This window comes from Salmo trutta, chromosome 20, assembly GCF_901001165.1.
Source record: "Salmo trutta chromosome 20, fSalTru1.1, whole genome shotgun sequence".
NCBI classification, from domain to species: Eukaryota; Metazoa; Chordata; class Actinopteri; order Salmoniformes; family Salmonidae; genus Salmo; species Salmo trutta.
Window position 1 is genome coordinate 13,000,158 of NC_042976.1, and position 14,971 is coordinate 13,015,128.

Below are 14,971 nucleotides of genomic sequence, written 5' to 3' on the forward strand. Positions count from 1 at the left end.
CGCAAATCACGAGAATCTGGGCCTGTTCCCGAGAAAGCAGTATATCGTTCGCGTCGGCCTCGTCAGACTCGTTAAAGGAAAAAAAGGATTCTGCCAGTCCGTGGTGAGTAATCGCAGTCCTGATGTCCAGAAGTTATTTTTGGTCATAAGAGATGGTAGCAGCAAAATTATGTACAAAATAAGTAAAAAAAATTGAAGTTACAAACAACGCAAAAAAAACAAAAAAAAACACAATCGGTTGGGGGCAGGTTGGCGCCATCTTACAATGGGCCTAGCCCGAACCTTGAAAAACCAAGGTTCGGACCATTATTCCTCCTTCACCGAACTTTACAGTTGGCACTATGCATTTGGGCAGGTAACGTTCTCCTGGCATCCACCAAACCCAGAGTTGTCTGTCAGACTGCCAGATAGTGAAGCGAGATTCATCACTCCAGAGAATGCGTTTCCACTGCTCCTGAATCAAATGGCGGCGAGCTTTACACCGCTCCACCCGACGCGTGGCATTGCGCATGGTGATCTTAGGCTTGTGTGCGGCTGCTCGGCCATGGAAACCCATTTCATGAAGCTCCTGACGAACAGTTCTTGTGCTGACGTTGCTTCCAGAGGCAGTTTGGAACTCGGTAGTGAGTGTTGTAAACGAGGACAAATGATTTTTACGTGCTACGTGCTTCAGCACTCAGTGGTCCCATTCTATGGCCTTGTGTGGCCTACCACTTTGCAGCTGAGCAATTGTTGATCCTAGACGTTTCTACTTCTCAATAACAGCACTTACAGTTGACTGGACAGCTCTAGCAGGGCAGAAATTTGACAAACTGACTTGTTGGAAAGGAATCCTATGACAGTGCCACGTTGAAAGTCACTGAGCTCTTCAGAAAGGCCATTCTACTGCCATTGTTTGTCTATAGAGATTGCATGGCTGTGTGCTCGATTTTATACACCTTTTACGCAAAGGATGTAGCCGAAATCACTAATTTGAAGGGGTGTCCACAAACGTTTGTATATATAGTGTATATCAGTAGATATTTGACTAATGACATTAGTTACCCCTTGGGTCAATATTTAGCCATGGTTTTGATGGATTATGTTGTAAAAATCAAATCAAAGTTTATTTGTCACGTGCGCTGAATACAACAGGTGTAGACCTTACAGTGAAATGCTTACTTACAGGCCCTAACCAACAATGCAATTTTTAAGTAAAGAACACGTAGTAGGTGAACAATGGATAAGTAAAAATATAAAAACAACAGTAAAAAGACAGTGAAAATAACAGTAGCGAGGCTATATACAGTAGAGAGAGACTATAACAGTAGCGAGGCTACATATAGTAGCGAGTCTACATACAGTAGCGAGGCTATATACAGTAGCGAGGCTATATACAGTAGCAAGGCTACATACAGTAGAGGCTATATACAGTAGCAAGGCTACATACAGTAGAGGCTATAACATTAGCAAGGCTATATACAGTAGCGAGGCTATATACAGTAGAGAGAGACTATAACAGTAGCGAGGCTACATATAGTAGCGAGTCTACATACAGTAGCGAGGCTATATACAGTAGCGAGGCTATATACAGTAGCAAGGCTACATACAGTAGAGGCTATATACAGTAGCAAGGCTACATACAGTAGAGGCTATAACATTAGCAAGGCTATATACAGTAGCGATGCTATATACAGTAGCGATGCTACATACAGTAGAGAGGCTATATACAGTAGAGAGGCTGTATACAGTAGCGAGGCTATATACAGTAGCGAGGCTACATACAGTAGAGGCTAGAACAGTAGCAAGCCAATTATACAGCAGAGAGGCTATAACAGTAGCAAGGCTATATACAGTAGAGAGGCTATACAGGCACCGGTTAGTTGGGCTAATATGTAGATATAGTTAAAGTGACTATGCATAGATGATAAACATTGAGTAACAGCAGCGTAAAAGAGGGGTTGGGAAACACACACACACACACACACACACACACACACACAGTCCGGGTAGCCATTTGGCATGGATCTTTCCATAAACAGAGATATGTAGGAGAACCAGTATGTGGGGTGTGATGACAGGATATTCTTCTAGTGAAGAATGTGTCACTTTAGCACTGTGTGTGTGTGTGTGGTTGGTAAGAGGTGGAGGTCTCTACCTGCACACCGGAAGCTCTGGGTGGTCAGGCCCTTCTCCACAGCCAGGCAGGTGAGGATACTGAGGAAGCTGGTGGTGACTGACTGTCTCTTGGCCCTCTGGGTGTCCCTCTGCCTCCTCTCCCTGGAGGGCTTGGTCCTCAGCAGAATCCCCGTCGACACTGCACCCAGCTGGGCCTGGCCGGAACCCTGTCCCTCCTCACCCTGGGGCCTCTGGGCCGCCACGGCCATCCGCAGGGCCTCCGCCCAGTCCTGGGCCTTGAGTTGGCTCTCAGCCTGCAGACGGAGCACCTCGCTGGGGAAGACGCCTTGGAAGCAGCCAGCGCTCACCCCCTCGGCCTCGTCCCTCTGCACGGCCAGGCAGGAGGCCAGCGGGTAGTGGAGGATGGGCTCGGACACCGGCCCCCGGCCCTCGGTGGGAAAGGCCTGCAGCGTGGAGCGATTCAGTACGAAGGTGAAGGACCTCCAGTTGTTCTGGTCAGTCAGCTGGTGGAGGAGCCCAGCCTTGAGGACATCTGTACAGCACTGGATGAACAGGGGCAGGGCCGTGTGCCGGGCTGGGAGGAGATGGGAGCAACCAGGGGTCAGGGCAGCCTCAGCAGGACCACAGGGATCTGGTCTGGTGTCGAGACCTCCAGAGGTAACGGATGACGACAGGGATAAGGCTGGAAGCGACTCTGCATTTTTGTGGGCGGGCTGTACTCTCGCCCAGATCAGCCTCCTCCAGTCTAGCGCCTCCCACCCGTTGCTATGAGAGAAAGAACATTGCAACAAAGCTTCAATTACAACTTATTTTCAAGTGAGTGCAGGCCATTTTTTTCATGTTTATGTGATTGACATAAACATTTAGTCCTGTTGAGGTCAGAAGACTTATTTTACAAGGGAGACCTGGCAAGAGGATAAGAGTTGAGAATCATGGTTTTCTTCCTTTACCTGTTGAAGAAGAGGGCGTGGAGGACTCGCCCGTCCTGGGGCGGCTGGGGCTGGGTGACCCCCTGGCAGTGGGACAGGGAGAAGGCAGTGCAGAGCTGCCAGTTACCGCTGCTGTCCAGGCTGTAGACGCGCAGCTCACACGGGGTAAGCTCTACGTGACAGACGCTCCAACGACCCTTCTGACCCTCACGATGCTCCAGGGAACCCTGTTTCACCACACTGCTGCTGCTGCTGCTGCTGTCCTTACAGCCTGCAAAAAACACAGTATATTCAGCAAAAAGATAATCTGCGGAAGACACTATTTAATATACTAACTAAACACATCGTCTATAGGACTACATTTATTAGGCCTGACTTATATTTAATAACATATAGCCTACTGGAACAGGTTACAAGTAGAAGCCAACTGCCTCTGAAAGATTCAGAGGGCGGATAAAATAACAGAGACTATCTGACGGGGGGGGGGGGGCAGTCCATTCAAATGGCTCCATACACTACTACCACTCTGCAGCAATTTCATCTTATTATCTGCTCATTGGATCAATAACCTTGGCCTCCGTTTGTCAGTCAGCACTCAACAGTGTTCTCTTAGCTAATATACCACATAGGACATTAGTTCTCCACTCATTAAAGTCACATCTTCAAAACATAGAATTCCCAGCTTATTAAAAAACACAAATCAAATGCAACACATCACCAAGAGCAGGGACAAACTTGGAACTGTCTAGCCTATTCAGGTTCAGCTTGCTCAGCCAGCTTTTTCACACAAAATGAATAAGCCTACTATGCAATTCCACCCATTTGAGGGCCACAAATCTGATAGCACTTTTATATACAGTACCAGCCAAAAGTTTGGACATACAGTTGAATTAGGTCGGAGTCATTAAAACTCGTTTTTCAACCACTGCACAAAATTCTTGTTAACAAACTATAGTTTTGGCAAGTCGGTTAGGACATCTACTTTGTGCATGACACAAGTCATTTTTCCAACAATTGTTTCCAGACAGATTATTTCACTTAATCACAATTCCATTGGGTCAGAAGTTTACATACACTATATTGACTGTGCCTTTAAACAGCTTGGAAAATTCCAGAAAATGATGTCATGGCTTTAGAAGCTTCTGATAGGCTATTTGACATCATTTGAGTCAATTGGAGGTGTACCTGTGGATGTATTTCAAGGCCTACCTACAAACTCAGTGCCTCTGCTTGACATCATGGGAAAATCAGAAGAAAATCAGCCAAGACCTCAGAATTTGTTTTTTAGACCTCCACAAGTCTGGTTCATCCTTGGGAGCAATTTCCAAACGCCTGAACGTACCACATTCATCTGTACAAACTGTAGTACACAAGTATAAACACCATGGGACCACGCAGACGCCAAACCGCTCAGGAAGGAGACGCGTTCTGTCTCCTAGAGATGAACGTACTTTGCTGCGAAAAGTGCAAATCACTTCCAGAACAACAGCAAAGGACCTTGTGAAGATGCTGGAGAAAACAGGTACAAAGGTATCTATATCCACAGTAAAACGAGTCCTATATCGACATAACCTGAAAGGCCACTCAGCAAGGAAGAAGCCACTGCTCCAAAACCGCCACAAAAAAGCCAGACTACAGTTTGCAACTGCACATGGAGACAAAGATCGTACTTTTTGGAGAAATGTCCTTGGGTCTGATGAAACAAAAATAGAACTGTTTGGCCATAATGACCATCGTTATATTTAGAGTAAAAAGAGGGAGGCTTGCAAGCCGAAGAACACCATCCCAACCATGAAGCACGGGGGTGGCAGCATCATGTTGTGGGGGTGCTTTGCTGCAGGAGGGACTGGTGCACTTCACAAAATAGATGGCATCATGAGGCTGGAAAATTATGTGGATATATTGAAGCAGCATCTCAAGACATCAGTCAGGAAGTTAAAGCTTGGTCGCAAATGGGTCTTCCAAATGGACAATAACCCCAAGCATACTTCCAAAGTTGTGGCAAAATGGCTTAAGGCCAACAAAGTCAGGGTATTGGAGTGGCCATCACAAAGCCCTGACCTCAATCCTATTAACAATTTGTTGGCAGAACTGAAAAAGCCTGTGCGAGCAAGGAGCCCTACAAACCTGACTCAGTTACACCAGCTCTGTCAGGAGGAATGGGCCAAAATTCACCCAACTTATTGTAGGAAGCTTGTTGAAGGCTACCCGAAATGTTTGACCCAAGTTAAACAATTTAAAGGCAATGCTACCAAATACTAATTGAGTGCATGTAAACTTCTGACCCACTGGGAATGTGATGAAAGAAATAAAAGCTGAAATAAAATCACTCTCTACTAAAACTGAGTTTAAATGTTTTTGGCTAAGGTGTATGTAAACTTCCGACTTCAACTGTACCTACTAATTTCTTTTTTTTTTTTACTGTTTTCTACATTGTAGAATAATAGTGAAGACATCAAAACTATGAAATAACACATAAGACTGTTGGAAAAGCATTCCAGTTGAAGCTGGTTGAGAGAATGCCAAGAGTGTCCAAAAATGTCATCAAGGCAAAGGGTTTGAAGAATCTCAAATATAAAATATATTGATTTGTTTAACACTTTTTTGGTTAATACATGATTCCATAAGTGGTATTTCATAGTTTTGATGTCTTCATTAGTATTCTACAAAGTAGAATAAAGTGGAATGAGGTGTGTCCAAACGTTTGACTGGTACTGTATGTATGTATGTATGTATGTATGTATGTATGTATGTATGTATGTATGTATGTATGTATGTATGTATGTATGTATGTATGTATGTATGTATGTATGTATGTATGTATGTATATCATTTAGAGGAGGGGAACACAACTCTAGGCCCAGAATATCATCTCAGGGGAACAACTCTAGGCCTTGAGGGTTGCAAAGTATACTTGTGTTCGTCCTTATCCTTATCAGAAACCTAGTTACACCCGGGTTAACAGGTGTGTGTAGTCCTTGACCAATCAATGATAATACCTGATAACCAATTGGCAGGGATTAAGACAGTTCATTTCAGTGCATCCCTGTGCTAAGCTTCACTGTTAAGGCCGCTACACACTTCACACAAACGCAGCGACGGAAAGTTGTTTTTCACACATAGTTCTACGTACTTTTGTGTGGCTCAAATTTTGGAATGGGATCGTATACGATGCTCTGTCTACATGAAGTGTGTAGCAGCATTTACTGTTACTAACCACTGTTACTCCCCTTCAGTCTGTCTGACCCAACCTCCTCCCTTCAACGCCATCAATCCAGGCCGATGGCAATTGAGGTTGTGGGCTAATTTGTCTAAGTTTGTCAGGGTGAGAGGAGCAGATGCCAAGAGCAAAGCCCAGGGCAGACGACCAGACGGCCGGACCGCTGTGCTTTGGCTTTCAGGAGCCACTCAGGCGACGGTGGGGGGTGCTAGGGGGCTCGCCTGTCCCCCTGGGCTTCAAAGGCTCCCGTGAGCATGTGGGTGCGGAGCAGGTCACTGTTCATTTCACGCTACAGAGGAAGCAAGGCACACGGACATGACTCAATTAGCAGTCTGCGCTTTGCTCTGCTTTGCTGGGCTTGGTCAACCAGCAGCGGTCTAGCCCTACAATGTCCTACACCTCCACTGAATTGAACTGGCTGTCCTGGCCTGTCCTGGCCACCTGATGCGATAGCGTCGCTGAAACGTCACAGGGTCTTAACATTAACGTGATGTGAATAGTCTGGCCCAGAGGCAGGTGAGGAGAGGACATCTTATGAACTCGTTGTTGGTGTCTGAGCCGTCACTTCATATTATACTCAACTTACAATGGTGCCTTGTCCCCTAGTGATAGCTTAATAGCTTCACTAGATGAACTAGCCTAATATATTTTTAAAACGCTTATAAAAACATGGCTAAATCTGGTTAAATGGACAACGGTCCCCTTCTCCCCCTAGTTCCCTTTCCTTCCTGCTTTTTTAATAACGGAGGTAAAGAAGGGCGGGGGTGTGTCCCAGGGTTCTCCCAAAATAATTTTTGGAATTTTTCTTTATTTGTTATCATATAAGGCTGTTAGAGGTGTTACACCACCCCTCTGAGACTCCCCCCACCAGCGTACTCAGCAGCACCACCTTGTTAAAATAAATCCTGGGGAGAATGCTGTGTCCCATCCATCTTACTGCACAAAATCATTGACAGACAAGGTGTCACTGAGTTTTACACTTGCATGCTAAACTAAACTCTCTTTAGGGACTAATAAATATGTAGATGCAGTGGAAACTCAATTGAGATTCAGCCTCCGATCGGCAGTCGACACGCTCAGGGGAGTTTGGAGCAGAATTAGTGTGTCAGTGTGTGTGTGCATGCGTGCGGCTCTGTTCAATTACACCTCCGCCGTGTGTCGTGACATCATGCTCCGGTAACGCTGTGAGACATAAACAAGCTAACGTTACGCCACACAGCCTCAGGCCCAATTGCCTCAACCCTGCTGTCAAAATGCAGAACTAGGATATCAGTCCACCCAGAGATGTAATCCCACTAAAGGCGTCAGCATGCTTCAGTTCAGCTGGCTGCTAGCCCAACACGGCTAGGTGAACCGAACGAGTGTGCTCGCATACTCCCTTAAAAGACCTTTGCATGAAAAACGAGAAAAAAAGCAGCAATAGTAGTGTTTGTCCATTTTGAGACGCCGTAGCCAGTATAAGCTTCCTCAAAAGTCAGACATTTTTGCAGAGGAGATCTTAGTCGCGGAATTTTACATCTAAGTAAGATGTTTGGTACAGTATTTCTCAATGAAAAATGTTCATGAAAATGAGTCGTCCCTCGTTGAATGACAAAAAAAGACGATGGAAGAATCCCTACTGTTGACCAATCACCGACGAAGGGGAGTAGAGATTGGCTCCGAAATTGCCTCTAGAAAACATTGTGTGCCCGAACAACCCTCATCGAAGTCCAAAATGAACAAAAACGTCACACAATGTCATCATAATATATTTATTTATTTATTTTTATTTCACCTTTATTTAACCACGTAGGCAAGTTGAGAACAAGTTCTCATTTACAATTGCGACCTGGCCAAGATAAAGCAAAGCAGTTCGACAACATACAACAACACAGAGTTACACATGGAGTAAACAACATACAGTCAATAATACAGTAGAAAAAAAAATATATATATATAAGAATACCATGACTACACCCCTAGTGTGTAGAAATCCCTGTTATTCAATTATTGCACAAACACTGCTCGCAAGCGTCTGCGTTGCCAAGGGCTAAAAAATAAGTCCTTTCCATTTCTGACGCAGATCACGCTGCAAGTCCTGCCTCCCCATCTCCTCATTGGTTTATAGAAGCAGGTACCCACGTGCCATCTCCTCATTGGTTTTACCCACGCGGGTGATTGAAAGATGAACTGTGTTGCCGGTCGTCATGGTAATACTATGAAAGTTTAGATGCCAATTACCATATAAGTTCAAAGATGGAAAAGCCTGGAAGGAGGAAGGATGACTAGAAACAATTCGGTTGACCGTTTTATGTGTGGATTAATTGGCGGAGTAGAGGACCTTGTGCATCTCAGGTAAAATAACAACTTCGTTTTATTTTTATAAAAACATTTATTTCACCTTTATTTAACCAGGTAGGCTAGTTGAAAACAAGTTCTTTACAACTGTGACCCGGCCAAGATAAAGCAAAGCAGTTCGACAGATACAACAACATAGAGTTACACATGGAATAAACAAACATACAGTCAATAATACAGTAGAAAAAAATCTATATACAGTGTGTGCAAATGAGGTAAGATAAGGGAGGTAAGGCAATAAATAGGCCATGGTGGTGAAGTAATTACAATATAGCAATTAAACACTGGAATGGTAGATGTGCAGAAGATGAATGTGCAAGTAGAGATACTGGGGTGCAAAGGAGCAAGATAAATAAATTAACACAGTATGGGGATGAGGTAGTTGGATGGACTATTTACAGATGGGCTATGTACAGATGCAGTGATCTGTGAGCTGCTCTGACAGCTGGTGCTTAAAGCTAATGAGGGAGATATGTGTCTCCAGCTTCAGTGATTTTTGCAGTTTGTTCCAGTCACTGGCAGCAGAGAACTGGAAGAAAAGGCGGCCAAAATAGGAATTGGCTTTGGGGGTGACCAGTGAGATATACCTGATGGAGCGTGTGCTACAGGTGGGTGCTGCTATGGTGACCAGTGAGCTGAGATAAGGCGGGGCTTTACCTAGCAAAGCCTTGTAGATGACCTGGAGCCAGTGGGTTTGGCGACGAGTATGAAGCGAGGGCCAGCCAACGAGAGCGTACAGGTCGCAGTGGTGGGTAGTATATGGGGCTTTGGTGACAAAACGGATGGTACTGTGATAGACTGCATCCAATTTGTTGAGTGGAGTGTTGGAGGCTATTTTGTAAATGACATCGCCGAAGTCGAGGATCGGTAGAATGGTCAGTTTTACGAGGGTATGTTTGGCAGCATGAGTGAAGGATGCTTTGTTGCGAAATAGGAAGCCGATTCTAGATTTAATTTTGGATTGGAGATGCTTAAAGTGAGTCTGGAAGGAGAGTTTACAGTCTAACCAGACACCTAGGTATTTGTAGTTGTCCACTTATTCTAAGTCAGAACCGTCCAGAGTAGTGATGCTGGACGGGCGGGCAGGTGCGGGCAGCGATCGGTTGAAGAGCATGCATTTAGTTGTACTTGTATTTAAGAGCAGTTGGAGGCCACGGAAGGAGAGTTGTATGGCATTGAGGCTCGTCTGGAGGTTAGATAACACAGTGTCCAAAGCAGGACCAGAAGTATACAGAATGGTGTCGTCTGCGTAGAGGTGGATCAGAAAATCACCAGCAGCAAGAGCGACATCATTGATGTACACAGAGAAGAGAGTGAGACCGAGAATTGAACCCTGTGGCACCCCATAGAGACTGCCAGAGGTCCGGACAACAGGCCCTCCGATTTGACACACTGAACTCTATCAGAGAAATAGTTGGTGAACCAGGCGAGGCAATCATTTGAGAAACCAAGGCTGTTGAGTCTGCCGATAAGAATATGGTGATTGACAGAGTTGAAAGCCTTGGCCAGGACGATGAATACGGCTGCACAGTACTGTCTCTTATCGATGGCGGTTATGATATCGTTTAGGACCTTGAGCATGGCTGAGGTGCACCCATGACCAGCTCTGAAACCAGATTGCATAGCGGAGAAGGTATGGTAGGATTCGAAATGGTCGGTAATCTGTTTGTTAACTTGGCTTTCGAAGTCCTTAGAAAGGCAGGGTAGGATAGATATGGGTCTGTAGCAGTTTGGGTCTAGAGTGTCTCCCCCTTTGAAGAGAGGGACGACCGCGGCTGATTTCCAATCTTTGGGAATCTCAGACGATACGAAAGAGAGGTTGAACATGCTAGTAATAGGGGTTGCAACAATTTCGGCAGATAATTTTAGAAAGAGAGGGTCCAGATTGTCTAGCCTGGCTGATTTGTAGGGGTCCAGATTTTGCAGATCTTTCAGAACATCAGCTATCTGGATTTGGGAGAAGGAGAAATGGGGGAGGCTTGGGCGAGTTGCTGTGGGGGGTGCAGTGCTGTTGACCAGGGTAGGGGTAGCCAGGTGGAAAGCATGACCAGCCATAGAAAAATGCTTATTGAAATTCTCAATTATAGTGGACTTATGGGTGGTGACAGTGTTTCCTAGCCTCAGTGCCGTGGGCAGCTGGGAGGAGGTGCTCTTATTCTCCATGGACTTTACAGTGTCCCAGAACTTTTTTGAGTTTGTGCTACAGGATGCAAATTTCGGCTTGAAAAAGCTAGCCTTAGCTTTCCTAACTGCCTGTGTATATTGGTTCCTAACTTCCCTGAAAAGTTGCATATCGCGGGGGGTTATTCGATGCTAATGCAGTACGCCACAGGATGTTTTTGTGCTGGTCAAGGGCAGTCAGGTCTGGAGTGAGGGCTACATTTTTTGAACGGGGCATGCTTATTTAAGATGGTGAGGAAGGCACTTTTGAAGAATAACCAGGCATCCTCTACTGATGGGATGAGGTCAATAACCTTCCAGGATACCCGGGCCAGGTCGATTAGAAAGGCCTGCTCGCTGAAGTGTTTTAGGGAGCGTTTGACAGTGATGAGGGGTGGTCGATTGACCACAGACCCATTACGGATGCCGACAATGAAGGCAGTGATCGCTGAGATCTTGGTTGAAAACAGCAGAGGTGTATTTGGAGGGCAAGTTTGTTAGGATGATATCTATGAAGGTGCCCGTGTTTACGGCTTTGGGGTTGTACCTGGTAGGTTCATTGATTATTTGTGTGAGATTGAGGGCATCAAGCTTAGATTGTAGGATGGCCGGGGTGGTAATTAAGCATGCCCCAGTTTAGGTCACCTAGTAGCACAAGCTCTGAAGATCGATGGGGGTGGGGCAATCAGTTCACATATGGTGTCCAGAGCACAGCTGGGGGCAGAGGGTGGTCTATAGCACCCTCTGAAGCTCGAATTCTTTGGGTACAGACCTGGATAGTAAGACAGAACTCTGCAGGCTATCTCTGCAGTAGATTGCAACACCTCCCCCTTTGGCAGTTTTATCTTGTTGGAAAATGTTATAGTTATGGATGGAAAATTATGGTTAATATCCCAAGACAAATTAAACTAGCAACAGCAAGCTAGCTAAATAGGACAAATTAGCTAGCAAGTGCAAGCTAACTACAGTGAGGGGGAAAAGTATTTGATCCCCTGCTGATTTTGTACGTTTGCCCACTGACAAAGAAAGGATCAGTCTATAATTTTAATGGTAGGTTTATTTGAACAGTGAGAGACAGAATAACAACAAAAGAATCCAGAAAAACGCATGTCAAAAATGTCATAAATTGATTTGCATTTTAAATGAGGGAAATAAGTATTTGATCCCCTCTCAATCAGAAAGATTTCTGGCTCCCAGGTGTCTTTTATACAGGTAACGAGCTGAGATTAGAAGCACACTCTTAAAGGGAATGCTCCTAATCTCAGCTTGTTACCTGTATAAAAGACACCTGTCCACAGAAGCAATCAATCAATCAGATTCCAAACTCTCCACCATGGCCAAGACCAAAGAGCTCTCCAAGGATGTCAGAGACAAGATTGTAGACCTACACAAGGCTGGAATGGGCTACAAGACCATCGCCAAGCAGCTTGGTGAGAAGGTGACAACAGTTGGTGCGATTATTCGCAAATGGAAGAAACACAAAAGAACTGTCAATCTCCCTCGGCCTAGGGCTCCATGCAAGATCTCACCTCATGGAGTTGCAATGATCATGAGAACGGTGAGGAATCAGCCCAGAACTACACAGGAGGATCTTGTCAATGATCTCAAGGCAGCTGGGACCATAGTCACCAAGAAAACAATTGGTAACACACTACGCCGTGAAGGACTGAAATCCTGCAGCGCCCGCAAGTTCCCCCTGCTCAAGAAAGCACATATACATGCCCATCTGAAGTTTTCCAATGAACATCTGAATGATTCAGAGGACAACTGGGTGAAAGTGTTGTGGTCAGATGAGACCAAAATGGAGCTCTTTGACATCAACTCAACTCGCCGTGTTTGGAGGAAGAGGAATGCTGCCTATGACCCCAAGAACACCATCCCCACCGTTAAAAATGGAGGTGGAAACATTATGCTTTGGGGGTGTTTTTCTGCTAAGGGGACAGGACAACTTCACCGCATCAAAGGGACGATGGACGGGGCCATGTACCATCAAATCTTGGGTGAGAACCTCCTTCCCTCAGCCAGGGCATTGAAAATGGGTCGTGGATGGGTATTTCAGCATGACAATGACCCAAAACACACGGCCAAGGCAATAAAGGAGTGGCTCAAGAAGAAGCACATTAAGGTCCTGGAGTGGCCTAGCCAGTCTCCAGACCGTAATCCCATAGAAAATCTGTGGAGGGAGCTGAAGGTTCGAGTTGCCAAACGTCAGCCTCGAAACCTTAATGACTTGGAGAAGACCTGCAAAGAGGAGTGGGACAAAATCCCTCCTGAGATGTGTGCAAACCTGGTGGCCAACTACAAGAAACGTCTGACCTCTGTGATTGCCAACAAGGGTTTTGCCACCAAGTACTAAGTCATGTTTTGCAGAGGGGTCAAATACTTATTTCCCTCATTAAAATGCAAATAATTTTATAACGTTTTTGACATGCGTTTTTCTGGATTTTTTTGTTGTTATTCTGTCTCTCACTGTTCAAATAAACCTACCATTAAAATGATAGACTGATCATTTCTTTGTCAGTGGGTAAACGTACAAAATCAGCAGGGGATCAAATACTTTTTTCCCTCACTGTAGCTAAATTGCCATAAATGTTTCATGCTTTTCGACCTGTCCCCAAATTAATGTAATAAGTTCAGAGTTTGTTTTGATATTTTAACCTGCATGTCGTGATCGCGTTTGGTGTAGGGGGACAAAATACATTTATACACGTGTAAGGCTTAAACAGTTCCGTGTAAGGCTTAAACAGGGACGTGACGATAAACACTGTAGCAGGGGCCAGGGTGTAATTTGGGGGGAGGTTTGTACCGGGAATAGGGAGAACTGGTCAGGTCAGCTCACTTAGCTAAACCTGCCAAAGACATAAAGGGCAGATAGGGACTGCTCTAGCAATTATCTTACTGTACTGACTGACTGCCACACCCAGACAGACCAACGACTGGAACAGCCAATCATAACAACAAGTGCCATTTTATAACTTTGGCCTTTAAAGAAGCAGATGTTGGACCAATGGACCCCTTGGTGATTCCTGGACACCATGACAGACAGACCCAAAGAAATCAGGAATAAAGTAAACATCCCTAACATAGAGTTAGTTAACATAGAGTTATAACATAGTTAACACAGTATTTCTACTTGCACATCATCATCTGCACATCTATCACTTCAGTGTTAATTTGCTAAATTATTTCACCACTATGGCCTATTTATTGCCTTACCTCCCTAATCTTACTACATATTGTGTTATTGACTGTACGTTTGTTTATCCTATGTGTAACTCTGTTGTTTTTTTGTCGCACTGCTTTGCTTTATCTTGGCCAGGTCGCAGTTGTGAATGAGAACTCAACTGGTCTACTTAGTTAAATAAAGGTGAACTAATATATATTTTTTTAAGATACATATATTAAGTGTTGTATTTAATACTGTGGCGTTCCTATTTAAATCAAAAGCCAAAATAACAGATTCATTAGATGAATGAACCAATGGAAAGACCAATTAACAGCTAATAAAGCTAGGCAATACATTCAAATCCCTGAGGTACATGTCTGGTCAAATGTCTTAAGAGGACAATCTAAAACCTTACTGAGTAGAGTGGTAAATGAAGTAAAACCTCTACAGCACTAGAACACTGACAGCTAAAGGCTCAGTGACGCCCGCTCACTCTCGCATGCCGAAATCAACTGACCCATCATCATTAGCGTGTGTGTGTTGCTGAGGAAATCAGTAAATGTCACCCCACCGGGACTCAGCAGCAGGCTGGGCTCGTTATAGGGGAACCACTACCAGTAAGACAGAGTGAAAGTATTCTTGCATGCCAGTAGCTCCAAAGCCTCCTTTCCCTGTTGCATCCAATGTGAAAACATTAACTGCAGTGGACCCCCATGTTATTCAAGGTAGTGGGGATGTCATGGTTCACTCTATTAGCAATTAAACAGATATGCTGAGGTTTGTCCTAAGAAGAGATGGGCCCTAGCCTAGGCCTACCTACACACTACACACGTCATCAAATGTCATGGAAGTATGTTACAGGGCATGAGAGGATACAATTAGGCTACAGTGTATAAAAGCATTGCCAACCATAACGACTGGCAAAGAGCAGTATGTCTTCTGCTGCAAAGTGCTGTTGAATGCAGCCCTTGCTTTTACTGTCCTCTTGTGTAGCCTAACTATCCATCCCTCCTCCCTGCCCAGAGCCAACTAAGGCCTTTT

At 44.8% G+C, this 14,971-nt stretch overlaps 1 pseudogene; it reads right to left on the minus strand.

Moving 5' to 3' along the window:
• The window catches only part of LOC115155566 (pleckstrin homology domain-containing family M member 3-like), a 68,673-nt pseudogene that overhangs the window by 49,642 nt on the left and 4,060 nt on the right, over nt 1-14,971 (minus strand).